The following is an 18,471-nucleotide window of genomic DNA, read 5'->3' on the forward strand; positions in this document are numbered from 1 at the left end:
TCCACCTTACCACTGGCTTGTGGTCGGTAAGGGGTGTGAAGTCTGCTACTGATTCCCATGAGTTTACACATATTTTGGAAGATATCACCAGTAAAATGGGTACCCCTATCACTTTCAATGATTCTAGGGATACCGAACCTACACACAAAGTCTTGTACAATTTTCTTTGCAGTGAACACAGCAGTATTAGTGGCTGCCGGATATGCTTCTACCCAACCGGAAAACACATCAATACACACTAACACATACTTTAGATTCCTGCACGGTGGTAATTGGATATAGTCAATTTGTATTACCTAAAAAGGTCCGTCTGTAGGAGGGATGTGGGATGGCTCAGTTGGAATAGTTTTCCCAACATTTTTCCTCAAACAAGTAAGACATGACATTGCTTTCTTACCAGCTTGAGAGGAAAATCCGGGAGCACACCAGTATGCTCTCACCAGTTTGCACATACCTTCTTTACCCAGGTGAGTCAGGCCGTGTGCTGCTTCAGCCAGGCTTGGATAGTATGTTCGGGGAGCTACAGGCTTACCTTGTCCATCCCTCCAGAGTCCTGAGGACTCTTGACCACATCCCTTCGCCTTCCAGACCGCCTTCTCCTGCAGGGAACACAAATCTTGCATTTCAATTAATTTCTGCGTGTCTAATGTCTGAAAAGCCATCATAGTCTCGGTCGATACAGTCATAGGTTGCCCTGCTGCCCATTTAGCAGCTTCGTCTGCCCTGTTGTTGCCCAATGACACTGGGTCTTCTTCAAAGGTATGGGCTTTGCACTTTATGACGGCTACTGTTCTGGGTAACTGTATCGCTGTCAGAAGTCCTTTTATGTGTTGTGAGTGTGCCACTGGTGTACCTGCTGCTGTCGTAAAGTTTCTAAGACGCCAAAGGGCCCCAAAATCGTGCACTACCCCGAAGGCGTACCTAGAGTCAGTATATATATTGGCTGATTTACCCTCTGCCAGTTCACACGCTCTCTTTAGTGCTACTAGTTCCGCCACCTGGGCTGAGTGAGGTGGACCAAGGGGTTCAGCTTCTACCACATCCTGATCGTCTACAACAGCGTAACCAGTACATAGCTCTCCTGTCTCTGTCTGTCTATGGCAACTTCCGTCTGTATAAAACGTAAAATCTACATTTTCTAAGGGGGTGTCACGTATGTCGGGCCTTGCAGTAAAGGTCTGATTCAGGTGTTCCATACAGTCATGCGTGTCAGTATTCTTGCCTAACTCATCATCAACCAGGGTCTCCTCACCTCCCACCCTTTGTGTCTCTTGAGACACATACGGAAGGTATGTAGCTGGATTTAGGGTGCTACATCGTTTGATGGTGATGTTTGAGGGTGCCATCAGGGCTAATTCCCACTTTGTGAATCTAGCTGAAGAAACATGTCTGGTTTGTGCTGAATTTAACAGAGCTGATACAGCATGGGGTGTATAGATGGTTGAATTATGTCCTTATACTACATCCTCGCTCTTACTTACTAGAAGGGCCGTTGCTGCTACACTTCTGAGACATGTTGGGAGTGACCTTGCCACATTGTCTAATTGTGCACTGTAGTATGCTACCGGTCTGCTAGCGTCACCATGTTTCTGTGCGAGGACACCTGCTGCACAGCCATCAGCTTCTGTACAATATAGCTCAAAAGGCTTTTCATAATCAGGTATTCCCAATGCAGGTGCTCTTGTCAGACTATCTTTAAGATTAAAGAACGCTTGCTCTGACTCTTCTGTGTGTACGACACGTTCTGGTTTTGAGGAAGAGACTAGCTCCTGCAATGGTAATGCCAGAATAGAAAAACCTGGGATCCAGGACCTACAGTATCCACACATCCCCAAGAAAGTACGAATCTGCTTCTGGCTCTGCGGCAGGGTCATGTGTTGTATAGCCTCAATTCTGTCGGTTGTCAGGTGTCTTAGCCCCTTAGTGAGGCAGTGTCCTAAGTATTTGACCTTAGTCTGACATGGCTGTAATTTATCCTTTGCCACCTTGTGCCCTGTTTGTGAAAGATGAAGCAACAACAATTTAGTATCATGTAAACATGACATAAAAGAATCAGAGCACAACAACAAATCGTCCACATATTGAATTAGAACAGACCCATTGTGGGGTTGAAAGGATTGCAAACAGTCATGTAAGGCTTGGGAGAAAATACTGGGGCTGTCAATGAACCCCTGGGGTAGTCTGGTCCATGTGTATTGCACTCCCCTGTAGGAGAATGCAAAAAGGTATTGGCAGTCAGGGTGAAGAGGGACTGAAAAGAAAGCAGAACATAGATCAATGACAGTAAAATGACTGGCAGACGGTGGAATCTGCATGAGGATGACAGCTGGATTCGGCACTACGGGGAATTGGCTCTCAACAACTTTGTTAATTCCCCTTAAGTCCTGGACTAATCTATAGCCCCTCCCCCCATTCTTCTTCACAGGGAAAATGGGACTATTTGCTGTACTGGCTGTACGAATTAAAATCCCTTGTTGTAACAGCCTCTCAATAACAGGATTTACCCCTAGTTCCACCTCCGGTTTTAATGGATACTGTGGGATTTTTGGAGCTATCCTACCACTTTTTAGATTGACCATGACAGGGGCTACGTTTGCCATCAGTCCAGTGTCCTGTCCATCTCTGGTCCATAGGGAACCTGGTATTTCCATCAACATCCCCTGTACTTGAGATGGACTTTGTTCTATAACAGGAGAGTATAACATTAACCTTTGAGGGGTGTCCAATATGTCCTGTACCTCATGTGCAACCTTCTCGGGTATATCTAGGAACACACCATCTGAAGTACAGTATATGACACATCCCATTTTACATAACAAGTCTCTCCCTAGCAAGTTAGTAGGAGCCGCTGCAGCCAAGAGAAACGAATGCTTAGTATGCAGAGGCCCGATAGTAACTTCGGCGGGTTTAGTTAGAGGATAATGTAACACTTTTCCCGTCACCCCCATAGCTGGAATAGTTTTGCTGGTCACCCGTAGATTGAAAGGAGAGGTTATCACAGATCGGGCCGCCCCTGTATCTACAAGAAAAGTTTGTTTCCTGCCAGCTATGTCAACTATCATTGTTGGTTCTTCACTCTGACTCTCAGTTAACCTCACTGGCTGTAGACTACAGGTATGACCTGACCCCTAGCGCTGACTATTGATTTCCCGCGCAGCATTTGCTGCCGTAATATGCGCGGGTAGATGTGAGTCTTTCTTTATTACACTCTCTAGCGTAATGTCCTTCCTCGTTACAGTTGAAACACCTGATCACTTTAGGTTTCCTGTTATATGGGTTGTATGCTGGTGGTCGTGTGTGCACCCCTTCTAGAGCCTGTATACTTACCGTCATTAACTTATCACTTTTCTCTTCCCTTTTTCTAAAAAGGTTCTTGTCATGCTCCACAGCAGACTCCCTAAGGAAGTCTACCGTGACGCCTCTCCAATTAGGTAATGTGGTTTGTACTCTCGTCTTTAAATTTTCCCTAAGGCCATCCATCAGTACTCCTACAGCTACCTCTCTGTGATGTGGGTCCTCACTTATGTTGGATATCCCAGTAAATCGTGCAATCGCTGTTATAGCTCTAGCAAAGTAATCTGAGGCAGTTTCACTATCCTTTTGTTTAATGGTGAAAATCTTACTCCAATTTACCACTACTGGAAAACAGATGGCTAAGTGTTTGACAATTTGTTCTATATTCCGTTGATTAATCTCATCAGTCAAGGTGTCATCTTCCTCCAACAAACAATCTCCAATAAATTTTTGTATGTTAGTATTGGGAGGAAGACACGCCCTCAACACTACTCGCCAATCCTTACTGGTTGGTTCGTGAGCATTTCCTAAGTCTTTAACAAATTTCTGACATTTAGCTAACTCCTTTCTAGGGTCCGGGAATTCAGTCATAATGGAACGTTTCAGTCATAATGGAACGTAATTCTGATCTAGTCCAGGGACAATGCATTGTAACATTTCTTAAAGGAACTACACCATCCTTATCCGGTTTCCCATTGGGAACTGATATTGTGCGGACCGGGAACACACCCTCTGGTATACTAACTTCAGGGGACGCTACAGGATTTACAGGCCCTAGATTTAGAACACTTTCACTCCTAGTGATCACGCTACTCTCACCTATCTCAGCCATTTTCTCATACTTGCGTTGAGCCTCTAGTACATTAACAGCATGGGCAATGGCCGAAATCACAGTGGGTTCATCTTCATTTTCAGATACACTTGATTGAAACTGATTTAAAACAGGGTACAACTTAGTAATTTTTCTATTTTCAGTTTTAACAACGGCTGTACTTACCCCTCCCGCCACATAAGGTGGCGGGGGCGCGCTTGCGCTGAGTTCGCCACGCTTCTCAACGGTTACATCCGCCTTGCGCGCGTTTTTCGCCACGCCTATTTCCGGTTTGCATTCGCTGCTCTGCCACGTGTTACCTTCCATTTGCCACAATTTTAAACAATCATTATGGCTATTTCTCTTTTTTGTTGACTTGATCAACCATATTTTATCTTTTACAGTATTCAGTACCTCTGCATTAAAACTCCCTATTGTTGGGAAAGGCCTATCACAAGCTTTGGTCATCCCGACCCACGTGTCACAATACACAGTTGCATATGCACCATATTTCTTACACATGAGAAACCTCGCTGAACCTATAGGGCCTTCCTTAGGCAGTACACTGACCATCTCTAGCGTATGCTTAGCACCCATGTTGAACAATATACCTTCTACCCGGAACACAGACACACCGCAATGCTCTGTTCCTTCCGGCCAAATGTGAAATACAGACACACCGCAATGCTCTGTTCTTTCCACCTAATAATTTCAACTCTGTTGCTATACTCACCGCTAGAGATCTATAATACTCGGTGAACGTGTTTCCTTTAGCCGCGCTCACTCGCTTTTCTCGCCCCTGGCGAGGGTCCCTAATACAGAAATATCACTGTGGGCCCCAAGGGCTATCAGCTCCTCGATACCCTGGCTCAACCACAAATATCTGCTGAGTTTATTATCGCTGGGAGCGCACAGTCGATACAATCAACCTGCCTTTCCAGTATAATTCCTCCTAGCTGCTTCACCAATTCGCACTAACGGTGCGACCGGATCGCACTGCCTACCAATACTAATTATTAGCAAACCTTGCGATCTATTGGTAGCGCTTTGCGAAAACCTCAACAATAAAACAGTGTATCTACGTTACAACATCACACACTATACACCTTTTCTGCGCAGAAAATCAAAAGTTCCCAACAATAGTAATAATGTCTCAGAGGCTTTCACAAGTAATTATACTATGCATGTATAATAACTATCAACACGATTGTTTAACCACGTGGCAAGTTTACCGGAAGTTCGCGTACGCACAGCAGGAAGTACACATACGCTAAACAATGCAATACAGTTAAAACGCACAATGACAGAAAAAAGAAACAGTTTTCTCTTTTGTCCCTAGGTTCTAGTTAGCGTGCCCTAGATAATGCAAAACGGACATTCGGTTTCGCAACACAGAGTAAAATTCAGGTTTTGAACACCGTGCGTTCTTACCCGTTTATGACGCGTCTCCACCCTTTGTTGAGGAACCGAAATCCGTTGGTCTTGCGTATCATCGGCAACGAAACCTCCAAAGCTCACGAGCCCCCAAATTGTTAATGTGCGTATCGTCGCTAACCAATAACGATTGTCGAACCTCGATTTGTGTTTCCAAAGCACAAAGGTTTATTCGCAATAAGTGGAAAAATATGCTCAAGCGAAGTAATAGTAAATACAGCCGTTACTTATCGCAGGCGCTCTGGATCCAGTGCAGTCATTCAATCCTGAAGTCTGGGGACAAGATGTCTGCACTCTGGATCACAAGCTGCTGCTTATATACACAATCAAATACAGTAATACAATGAAGATGGTATAGCTTGCATCTATTGGTCCGGGTCTCAGGAATGTCCAAGGGGTCGTCAATCATTGGCTGGTTCATCCTAAGGAATCCAAAGGAGGGGGTCATCTCTGCAGGGGGTATGCTCTGCTCTTCCCGCCCGGATTCCTTAGTCTTAAGTAGTTCATAATTCCCTATCATTCATAACTTGCGTATGCACTCTGCGATTCCCTCGCAGAGTGAACCAAACAGTAGGATATGTAATAAGGTTCATTATGATACCACTCATGATGTTATTCCTTTAACCCATTCCGTGTATTTCACTAATATGCATGTAACTCTGATATAACATATAAATACTACTATATTTCGACATAACTGACTATGTGTTGCAATTACCATTAATGTGTACTATTTTATAAGTATGCGTGTTTGTGCGAATGTATGGTAAAAGACCAATTACTGTTGCTGCCACGTGTAGTGGATGCGTACGCCCTTTCACGCCGTAGCGTGCCCTTGTACGTCATAGCGTACCGTACGCATCTTTTCAGACAAAGACAACCAAGTTTGCTAGACTTTAATTGAAATGACTTTATCCAATTTGCTGACTTCGACACTTTAGACAACATCTCCACTCTTTCAAAGCCGCAGTTTAATAAATATACCCCCCATGAGTTTGCTGGTCCGGCCAGCTGCCTGGATCAGTCACCCCCTCCTGGGTCCTCCATTGCTGGGGGGAGAACCTTGGTCGGCATAGCAATTACAGGTAAAGTACAGACTTGATATACTAAACATTGAGATGTTTTTGAGAAAGTTTAGCAAGCAAAGCAACAATAAAGATGTCATTTTAATGGTGAAATAAATAACTAGTTTATTACAACCTTACCTCTCAAATATACAAAAAAGCTGCTTACAGTAGGTTTTGTTTACATCACATTATGTATTTCTTACTAAGTATTCAAATATACAGTATATTACAACGTTCAGCTGTCTGTAATATGTAACAGCACACACAAATGTCTGATAACGTCCATTTACAATATCAGGTATTATATTCCACTTGCTGGTCCTCATCATAACAAGTTACAACATAACTATCACTCTTCGCGATAATTTCATCAGGCATTGTCAGGTGGATAATAATATAAAGTGCGAGAGTAGAAATAAAATAATAAACTGTCTCTATTGGGTTTATTGCTTTCTCCTTCGTTAATATCGCTTGATGAACGGACACTTTAAAAAAGAAAACCCATATCACGCCGCTCCAGAACGTGTCCTTTTCCCCTCTGGAGCGCAGGTCTGGGAGAAGTAAGTCACAAGCACTATTTGAATTGTTCGTTAAACCGGCGAGTTTTCAGCAGGGTACTGCAGTTAGAGACAATATTTGACAGACAGAGATTCTGTTGAAGATTTCCAGGGGCAGCATTCAAGAAGGGTTGTAGTCCTGAGAGCGGAGGTAACCTGGATGAAGCAAATAAAAAAAGCGTCAGCGTGAGCAGAGGGTTGGTATGTACAGAGACTGTGATAATAGATATAACAAGTGGAAATGGATATGACGGTACTAAATATTTTTGTAGTGAAAATATAATTAAAATGGACAAGATTATTTCAGTAGGATGAAAGTAATTAATGATGGAGAGTAGAGAGGTTATTCCTGCAGCAACTATTTGAATGGAATGTAGGGGATCAAGATATCATTACAGCAAGATGGAGGTTGCAGTAGTCTGGGGAGAATGTAACAAAAATTGCTTTGTAGTACCAGGAAAAATGTTTTATTTCGGCAATAGTAATCAGGGAAATAAAACATAGAAGAAATAATAGGATTTTTATACATAGTCCACTGGGAAACATTGGGATATAGTGTAGGGACCAGTCATACAGACACTAAGCACCTCCCTCCAGAAATGCATTGGTAGCTGTTCAAAAGGACGCACCCTCCACCAGTCCAGTGCCTAGTGGGGGCTTACATATACCCAGTATCGCCCACCTGACCCAGGCCCCTTAAGGAAACATGAAGCCTGCCCCAACTAAGAGGTATCCATTCCTGTGTTCCACATCATCTTGCTAAACCTATCTTCCAGCACTGTGGTGGGAAAGGTTAACACTCACAGTCTTGCCATCCTACAGAGCACTGTGAAGCAGTGACTGCCATTCCAGCAATCACTGCCTGGGAACACCTGTAGCGACTAAGGCCAGGTCCTGCAGAGGAATCCAGCACTATGAGTGGGGGCATTAGCGTAAACACCACCTCGTTACCTCCGTTCGTCCGCTCAGAGCATTAAACAATCATCCGCGTTGTGACACTGAAGTCGCTGACTTTGGAGACCACCCCAATAATAAAAAAATATGCCCTGCCACACTGGGCAATTAATCTAAACTGAGGGCCTAACAGGAGAGGGGTATAGAGCAGGAGCAGTGTCAGTGAACTTCCAGAATGTCTTATATTGCCCTTTCGCCTGGTCCCTACACTATTCTCCAATGGTTCCTGGTGTCCCACAATGAATGCCTGAAAAATAGCAAAATTTAAAAGTTATGGATAAGTGAGAAGGCAGAAGTATGACGCCTAAAAAAAGTGCTTAGAAAACTGGATGTATTGATATTTTTGTGAGATAATTGATAAGTGTTTTATGTACGGTGTTGTGAGAAAATCAATTATACTCATGGCCTGTAATGAAAATATCATCTGAGCAAAATGTGACTATGGCAATAACGGTCTCTGTATTATAATCTCACTTGCTGGTAAGCCTCTACTCCTCTTTCAAATAAAAGGTGCCTTTTCTCATTTTGAGAGGTGTCAGGATTGAGGCAGCGGGGCCTGTGAGGGAAAAGCTGGTGGGCAACAGTGAGACACGATTGTGGGCACGGGGCCTGTGAGGGAAAAGATAATGAGCACCATGGGGAATATCAGAGAAAAGATGGTGAGTGTTAGCAGGGTATTGTTGGTTGAGGAGGGCCGTGTGGCGAAGAGGCTTCTCCCTCACATGCCACCTCTGTCCACATGCTTACTCACACACACCCCCCTTTGCCCATATGCTTTACTCACACATGCCCCCTCTCTGCCCTGCAGTGTCACACATGCCCCCTCTCTGCCCTGCAGTGTCACACATGCCCCCCTCTCTGCCCTGCAGCTTCACACATGCCCCCTTCTCTGCCCTGCAGCGTCACACATGCCCCCCTCTCTGCCATGCAGCGTCACACATGCCCCCTTCTCTGCCATGCAGCGTCACACATGCCCCCTTCTCTGCCCTGCAGCGTCACACATGCCCCCCTCTCTGCCCTGCAGCGTCACACATGCCCCCTCTCTGCCCTGCAGTGTCACACATGCCCCCTCTCTGCCCTGCAGTGTCACACATGCCCCCCTCTCTGCCCTGCAGCTTCACACATGCCCCCCTCTCTGCCATGCAGCGTCACACATGCCCCCTTCTCTGCCCTGCAGCGTCACACATGCCCCCCTCTCTGCCATGCAGCGTCACACATGCCCCCTTCTCTGCCCTGCAGCGTCACACATGCCCCCCTCTCTGCCCTGCAGCGTCACACATGCCCCCTCTCTGCCCTGCAGCTTCACACATGCCCCCCTCTCTGCCCTGCAGCTTCACACATGCCCCCCTCTCTGCCATGCAGCGTCACACATGCCCCCCTCTTAAACTGCAGCTTCACACATGCCGTCCTCTCTGCCATGCAGCGTCACACATGCACCCCTCTTAAACTGCAGCTTCCATCTCACACACACACACACTAGCTCCCTGTCACATTACCCCTACTCTTACCTCTTTCTAGATGAGTGACTCCAGGAACAGACAGAATTGCAGCAGATTCTGCACTGACATCCATACAGTTCTATCAGCCCGCCTTCACTGTGTACCATGTGACCGTTGTGGTCACATGACCCCGTGACGTGGGAAGGTACCTAAGCTGAAGGGGATTTAGCCGCTACCTTATCTTAATGTATCCCTATTACATTAAGTGAATTAAGTGCACACAATTCTTCTAATTATGTATATGCAGATACATTGTGATTTATATATTGTTTGTTTTAGAACGCAGGACTCATTTTCCTATGGACAGAATAACGGCTTCACGTCTACCATACAAAGCCTTGTGCTCAGTGCAACAGCCTCAGGGCTGACATTTTTATACAGTGACAATTTTGAGTGTAGCTTTACTTTATGCACAATGGTATATCTCCTAACTATCCCACTTTAGGTAGAATATTCCCAATTTCAAGAAACTGTACCGACAGGACTTTTTGGAGCTGTGTACAGTTAACCGTAGTGAGCAGGTGCTAAGTGGAGACCTGGTGCATGTGGTGTGCAATGGGGTGTTTTCTAGAGCACTAGACACAAACCCCTGTAGGGTGGTCACGCACCCAGAATGGTGTGACCGTGCTCTTTTTTTCTATAGAGGTATGCTAGGGGCAAACTGTTTCTGCTGCGACATTCATTTGCTAAACATTAAATTGACATGCAAAAAAACATATAGTGGCAAGATGCTTTGCCGCTTTGGAATGCAAATATAAATATTTAATACACACTGTAGGGTACAAAAAATACAGGGAACATCAGACCTAACTGTTCCTTAATATGCCTCCATAAAGCCTTACATACCTCTACATAGAATATGGGGCATGTGAGCCTTTACAAATATACTATATGGACAAAAGTATTTGGTCACACCTGTTAAGTATTGAATTAAAGTGTTTCAATCAGACCCGTTTCCTGAGGTGTATAAAAGCAAGCACTTAGCCATGCAATTTCCATTTGCAAACATTTGTAATGCAAAACTCACTTATCTCAATTCCTCTTGTCTACCTTCTGACTCCCCCTGTCCTCCTCTCCCGCCCCTCTGCTTCAGACGATTCTTCGGTCCCCCCTACTTCTTCCACTCCTCCCCCACCCCTCCCTCACCTCACCATGCCTCCCTGTTCACTTGCCATACCCATACTCTCACCTCGCCCAACTTCACGCTCCTGTCCCCGCACTCCCCCGCGCACCGCTAACCTTGCCAACCTTATCCCCATCTCCCCTCCCTCCCTTTTTCCTGTGCCCTCTGGAATGCTAGATCCGTCCGCAACAAACTCCCCTCTATCCATGACCTCTTCTTATCTAACTCTCTTAACCTTCTTGCCATTACTGAAACCTGGCTCACCGATTCCGACACTGCCTCCCCTGCCACTCTCTCCTATGGCGGCCTCTCCTTCACCCACTCCGCCAGACCTGGAGACCGCCCAGGCGGAGGAGTGGGCATTCTCCTATCCTCCACCTGTACTTTCAGACTCATTCCTCCTGAACCCTCCCTTTCCTTCTCCTCTTTTGAAGTCCACTCTATCCGTCTCTTCTACCCCATCCATCTCCGCGTCTTTGTCATATACCGCCCCCCTGGGCCCTCCTCCCTTTTCCTTGACAACTTTGCTGCCTGGCTCCCACACCACCTCTCCTCTGACATCCCCTCCATTATCCTTGGCGACTTCAATATCCCTATTGACAACCCCACCGACCCTGCTTCCGTCAAACTCCTTGCCCTTTCTTCCTCCCTTGGCCTCTCCCAATGGACCTCCTCTTCTACCCACTGCCTTGGTCACTCCCTTGACCTTGTCTTCTCCCACCGTTGCAGTCTGTCCGACTTCTCTATCTCCCCCTTTCCACTCTCGGACCACCATCTCCTCTCATTCTCTCTCTCCTCTACTCCTGCACCCTTCCCCCCACCCAAATCTACCCGGTCCAGGCGCGATCTCGACACCCTTGATCCTGCTATTCTATCCTCTTCTCTCGAAACTCTCCTCTCTCCCCTTTCCACCCTGTCCTGCTCTAATCAGGCAGCTCCCTCTATAACCAAACCCTCTCCTCCGCCCTTGATGCGGTTGCCCCTGCCCAGCCCATCCACCTTCGCTGCTCCAATCCCCAACCCTGGCACTCCAAACTTACCCGTTTCCTCCAAAAATGCTCTCGTACTGCCGAACGCCACTAGAGAAAATCTCGCTCCCTGGCTGATTTCCTCCACTTCAAGTTTATCCTCTCCTCCTACAGCTCTGCCCTCTCGCTCGCTAAGCAATCCTTCTTTAAATCCCTCATCTCTTTCCAGTCCTCCAACCCCTGCCGCCTCTTCACTACCTTTAACACTCTCCTGTCTCCCCCACCTCCCCCCCTCCCTTCCTCCTTATCTGCCACTGACTTCACCTCCTTTTTCTCCTTTAAAATCGCGGCCATCAGACTTGAAATCTCCTCCTCCACCCACTCTTCCGCCACCCCCCCTCTCGCCCTTCCTCCCCCCTCTCCCCCCAGCCACCAACTCCTTCTCTTCTTCCGCCCCACCTCGGGTGAGGAAGTCCACTCTCTCATTTCTTCTTCCCCCCCTTCTACCTGCCCCCAGGACCCCATCCCTTCTCACCTTCTTCGCTCCCTTTCCACCTCCACCTGCTCCCACCTCACCTCGCTCACCTCTTTAATCTGTCCCTCTCCACCGGCATCTTCCCCTCCGCCTTTAAACATGCTCTCGTCTCACCCATTCTCAAGAAACCCAATCTTGACCCCACTTCACTCTCTAATTACCGCCCCATTTTCCTTCTCCCATTTGCCTCCAAAATACTCGAGAGACTTGTCTGCAACCATCTCTCCACCTACCTCTCTGAACACTCCCTCCTTGACCCACTCTAATCAGGCTTCCGCCCCCTCCATTCCACTGAAACTGCCCTGGCTCAAGTTACGAACGATCTCCTCTCGGCTAAAGCCATGGGCCACTACTCCCTCCTGATTCTCCTCGACCTCTCAGCGGCCTTTGACACCGTTGACCACCCCCTCCTGCTTCACACCCTTCAGTCCATTGGCCTCTCCGGTACCATCCTCTCCTGGTTCACCTCTTACCTTGCCGACCGTTCCTTCTCTGTTTCCACCTCTGATTCTCTCTCCCCTTCTTCCTCCCTTCCAGTCGGGGTCCCTCAGGGCTCTGTCCTTGGACCCTTACTATTCTCACTATACACCTCTTCTCTGGGTGCACTCATCAGCTCCTTCGGCCTCAAGTACCACCTTTATGCTGATGACACTCAACTCTACCTTTCCTCTCCTGATCTCTCTCCCTCCCTTCTTTCCAGGGTATCCGCATGCCTCTCTGCCATCTCCTCCTGGATGTCCTCTAGATTTCTTAAACTCAATCTTGCTAAAACTGAACTCATTGTCTTTCCTCCCTCTCGTACCTCCTTCCCCTCTGACCTCTCCATCACTGTTGACAACTCATCTATCTCCCCTGTTCCCCAACTCCGCTGCCTAGGTGTCATCCTCGACTCCTCTCTCTCCTTTACCCCTCACATTCACTCTTTCGCCAAATCCTGCCGTTTCCAGCTTCGCAACATTGCCCGCATTCGGCCCTTCCTCTCCCAGGATGCCACCAAATCTCTCGTCCACTCTCTGATTATCTCCCGCTTGGACTACTGCAACCTTCTCCTTATCGGCCTCCCCCCTCTCATCTCGCTCCCCTTAGATCTGTACTTAACGCCGCTGCTAGGCTTATTTTCCTCTCTCGCCGTTCCACCTCTGTATCCCCACTCTACCAAGCCCTTCACTGGCTCCCCTTCCCCTACAGAATCCTTTTCAAGCTCCTCACTCTGACTTACAAGGCCCTCACCAACTCCACTGCTCCCTACATCTCTAACCTTATCTCTATTCACACTCCCTCCCGCTCACTGCGATCGTCCAAAGATCGTCGCCTCTCTTCCCCTCTGATTACCTCCTCTCACGCACGTATCCAAGACTTCTCCCGCGCCGCTCCCTTCCATTGGAACAAGCTCCCCCGCTCCATCAGAACTTCCCCTAATCTGTCCTCTTTCAAACGAACATTAAAAACCCACCTTTTCCTTAAAGCCTTCCAGTCTCATGCCTAAACTCCCACCGGTCGGCTACCTCTCTTTCTCATCCCTTCTTCCCTTCTCCCCCTTCCTCCCGTCTCTCCGTCTCATCCATGTGTCTGTCTGTCTTCCCCTCCCTTTAGATTGTTCGCTCCTTTGAGCAGGGCTCTCCTACCTTCTGTTTCCATCACTTTTAACTGCGCTCTCTAGCTACTCAGCTCACCTCCTCTCAGTCCCTCTGCCCTCTGTCTCCTCTCGCTTCTCTCCGCTCCCCTCAGTGACTCTCAACCTGTCATCCGTGCCCACCCTCTTGGGCCATAGTTACCTGCCTGTACTCACTTTTCCCCTCCCTCCCTCTCTTTCATGCTGTGCCTGAGCCCCCAGAGTTATAGTGCTTACTGTTACTTGTACTGTGCTGTTTCACCTTGTACTGTGCCATTGTTTGTCCTTGTACGGCGCTACGGATACTTTGTGGCGCCCTATAAATAAAAATTAATAATAATAATAATAATAATAATAATTCACACAGAAACACTCCCAACATCTTGTGGAAAGCCTTCCGAGAAGAGTGGAGGCTGGTATCACTGATATATATGGCCTCCTCCAGTTTTATTAGTTAGAAAACAAACAAAACTTCAAAACAAACACCTTGCCTGTCCAACACTAACTAAACACCCTCTTTCCTGTGAAGGACCTTGTGTCCCACACACATACTAAATATAGCACCATTGGCCACCAAATGCAGAGCCTCACAGGAAGAATCCAATTTAATCCCCCGGTCTGAGAGAGAGGAAACTGCCTAGCAGCTTTTGGTCAGCATCTTGCAGGTGTAACTCCTGACTACTAGCACTTGCTAGCTGGCTAGAAAACCCGAAATGGGCCTTATAAACGGAGCCAACCCTTGTCTCTCCATTTATACTCCAGGGACCCTTATGCCGGCTTTTCCTATAGCTGGACACACGCTTTGGGAAGTTTTTTCCCCACACACATTCTCCTTGGGGTTTAAAAGCAAATAAGACAGACAACCTCTATCATTCACCATTTGCCCAGTGTCTCTGTCACAATCAGCCCCCCCCTCTTTTGTTTTGAACTGTGGGACGGAAGACTTGTAATCCCAAAACACATCTCTATTCTTTATCATCAAGTTTTTAGTCTCATGCCGTTGCATGGGTGCGAGGTTATTGGCTACGGTACCTTTCAGACCCAAAATAATAGTGCTTACTGGAGGAACTGAGGTAGCTGATAAAGCTACTCTATCTTTACACAGATTTTTAAACTTAACCATGGTAGATCCGTTCTGACTTGCTTTTCGCTACAGAGGTATACCTTAACAACGGGTAGTGGGACAAGCAAACTCTTAGAATGAGGACTGGGAGCATGGCACTAACACTCAAGGCAAGATGCACAGTAGTCAAACACAACTTTATGAACTCCTGGCCAGAAAAACTGGTGCAAAATTCTTCCTGTAGTTTTTTTTACCCCATATTCTCTGCCGTTATGTAACCATGAGCCAGGTCTAACATGGTACTTCTATATGCTTTAGAAACTATGAACCATTCCAAAGTATTTTCTCCTTATTTGTATATTTGATAGAGTAACCTTTGACTTAAAGACATGTAAGGGTATGACAACCTGCTATCAGGCTTTACCGGGTTTTCCATTAACCACTTTTACAATCTCTCTATCCTTTACCAGTAGGGTCTTTTAACTGCTCTGAGGCAAAATTATATTTTCTTTCTTCAAGAAGGGCACCGAGTCAATGGGTTCAATAACATTTCCTACTTCAGTAGGAGTTACACTATGCTGCAATCCACTGTTGTCCTCATCATTTTCTGACTTTCCAATAATGCTTGATAAAGGGAACCCTTCAGACTTTGGGAACACTCCCACTTCCACTGTATCAGTAACATTATGAAACGTGTCTGGGTTATTTATTTTTGCAATCAACTGGGTTTCCCGTAGCTTCCAGAATTGGGAAAAATCTCTCCCCAATATAACATCAAACCCCAAGCCAGGAACTAATCTCGCAGTAACTCCAACATGACCACACTGTGTTTCTAGGTTCACTTCAGCAATAACAATGTCCAGTTTCCCCATGTATACAGGTTACACCAACAGTTTTGCCTTGATATTTTAAGGGGTTCGCCAACTCGGTTTTAACGATAAAAATCATACCCCCGGAATCTAGCAAAGCCATTACTTGTTTGCCTTTTATAGTAATGTTCACACTTGTATGTCCGGCTCAAGCTGGCAGTCTGCAGTGCAGGCTAACTGGGCAAATAAAGATTTAGATAAGCTTGTAGTTATATGGACTTTGCCCGGGCTGCACCCCAACTGTGGAACGATCTTCCACGTTCCATTAGGTTAGCATCTACTCTCAAAGGCTTCAAGCGTGCCATTAAGACTCATTTCTTTATTCAAGTCTATCAGTCTTCCTCCTAACTCTCTCCCCCAGTTAGTACCACCCTATTTGTGTCTCCCCCTTTTCTTTAGGATTTAAGCTCTCAGGAGCAGGGCCCTCTTTCCTTGTGTGCTCCTTTTACTATTCCATTACCCTCTATACCTCTTGGCCTGCTTCCCTAGCCCTGTTTTCTTAAGCTTCGGCCTACTTCTCGCTGATTTGTACCATCACTTCCACTCATTGTCCCAGTAATAATTTGTTTTGCATTACCATGTTACCTGTGTCTGTGTATATATTTTTGCTCATTTTTGTTCTTTCTGTATCCTGTTGTGTCATTGCTCACTGTTTTTGGTATGTTATGTACAGCGCTGCCGACCCTTTCTGGCGCCTTATAAATTAAAGATAGGGGCGTGGCTTGGCAGCCATTTGAGAAGGATGGAGATTTTGGCTGCTCTCCTCTGTCTGCTTTAATATCGGTGGCCATCGGGACTTAAAAATCTTTTTTAGGGCCCAGAAACGGCACTATACTAGAGGGGGCACTACTAAGAGTGGTGCGAGTGGTTTGCAACCCTCAGAAGGTATAGGGACCACGGACCTGTTTGCTGGTGTGTGAATAGCCATCGGGACCGAGCCCGTGAAGACCCGAAGGGCATGAAGATCACCTCCGTTGCCTACCTGATGTGCAGGAGATCCCCCTGTGACACTCGATCGGCTGGTGAGGGGAAATTAACGTGGTTTCGCTAAACTGGAAGTGCCGGGCTGACAGTCTGGTCGAACTATCGTTTTTCACTGCCCACACACGGCGGACTGCCAGAGCAAGCAGTTAAAAGAAAATCGGTTAGTGGGTTAGGTTGATTTTTCCAGTCGCCCTGAAGAGGCCATTCAATTAATTCACTTTAACCTCCCATCTGAGGAAGATGGCCTCAATGCCTCTGTCTTAGATGTAGCCCTAGCTGCAGCGCTACTGCACCTTACAATGTATAATTAAGTACAGTCTGTCCCTGCAATGCAGGAGCTGATGCCTTGTCCATATTTCCATAGGTTCTTGACCAGACTAACAAGATTCAGCAACTGAGCTACATGTGACCCTGAGCCCAGTCCTAAGCCTACTCTCAAATTGCCTGTATTGACCATAGTGGAGCAGCCTTCTTGAAATTTCCACGTGCAATTGGGACGCTAACCTGTATCCTGTAAGATGGCTCCTAAAAAGAATTAAAAAGATGAAATCATCTATGCCGGCTAAGCAGCTCCCCTTATTTAAACCTCAAAACCAGAGAGCCTCGTCCGCATCATCACAGGTGGAGGGAGGTCCTGGTGAAACATCGGTTCATCCTGATGTCACCCGTTAAATCCTCTATCTATTGGAGACGCTAAACAGCAGATAGACCCCGAGGTGCCGATCTCGTTTAAATCAATGCAGCATCTGCTGGCCACCTTAAAAGCAGATATGTTTGCAGAAATCCATTAAAGCCCTCCAATCTGAGGTGGTGGAACTGGGGAGCAAGACTGACCACCTGGAAAATAAGACGGATGAGATAGTGTCGTCACATAATGAGCTGATAACATCTCACGAGCAATAGGAGGCTGAAGTGAGCTCCATGAGAGTTAAAATGACGGATTTAGAAGATAGATCTCGCTGAAACAATATAAAAATTTGAAGAATCTCTGAACAAGATTCAAATGCAGAACTTTACTCTTTTGTTACCAGTCTTTTCCAGAAGCTTTTACCAGCAGCATCTACGCATGAGCTACTTATTTATCGTATACATCGATTGTCCAGGGGAAGGAATACATCTGATACACTACCTAGGGATACTTTGTTATGTGTCCATTTCTTCCACATAGAAGAGCGCATCCTGCAGGCGGCTAGAGAGGCGGATGACTCAGGCCCTCTACAGGGTCTTCAACTGTCCCCAGATCTATCTCAAGCCACAGTCACAAAACGCCGCTCATTTCATCGGGTAACAAAGCTTTTGAGAGATAACAATATCCCGTACAGATAGGGATTCCCAGTAAAGCTTCTTGTCCACAGGAACAGTGTTTTGCATGTCATTTCTTTGGTGGAAGAGGGTACTAAGCTTCTCGCGGCCTGTAGTCTGCAGACCCTCAACCTGACCCCAAAACTATAGCTCATATCAATAAAGATTGGTCTACACAGGGAAGTTTCGAGTTCCAGGAGGTGGCATCTTAATACGTGAGGCTTGGATTCGCAAGCTATGGCTGTCTTTGGTCCTGACTGTCTCATCATCCGTGAAACAGAGTTTGTTAAATCGCAAGACTACTGCCATATAACTTGTAAAGTTTCTACTTACACTCTTTCACATTCCTCTGGTTTACTGCTATGGAAAGTGGCAAGTATAAACCACCACATACTCAGT

General features: G+C 46.5%; 1 long non-coding RNA gene across 1 annotated transcript; it reads right to left on the reverse strand.

Annotated features, from left to right (window-relative positions):
- Window positions 1–6,703: 6,703 nt before the first annotated feature.
- Window positions 6,704–9,721, reverse strand: LOC142142944 (uncharacterized). Its single transcript, XR_012689414.1, has 2 exons — window positions 9,626–9,721; window positions 6,704–7,319 (listed from the first exon to the last, which is right to left on the reverse strand). It is a non-coding gene; the product is annotated as an uncharacterized LOC142142944 (long non-coding RNA).
- Between the last annotated feature and the right edge of the window lie 8,750 nt (window positions 9,722–18,471).

Source organism: Mixophyes fleayi, chromosome 3 (genome assembly GCF_038048845.1).
Source record: "Mixophyes fleayi isolate aMixFle1 chromosome 3, aMixFle1.hap1, whole genome shotgun sequence".
Classification (NCBI taxonomy): Eukaryota; Metazoa; Chordata; class Amphibia; order Anura; family Limnodynastidae; genus Mixophyes; species Mixophyes fleayi.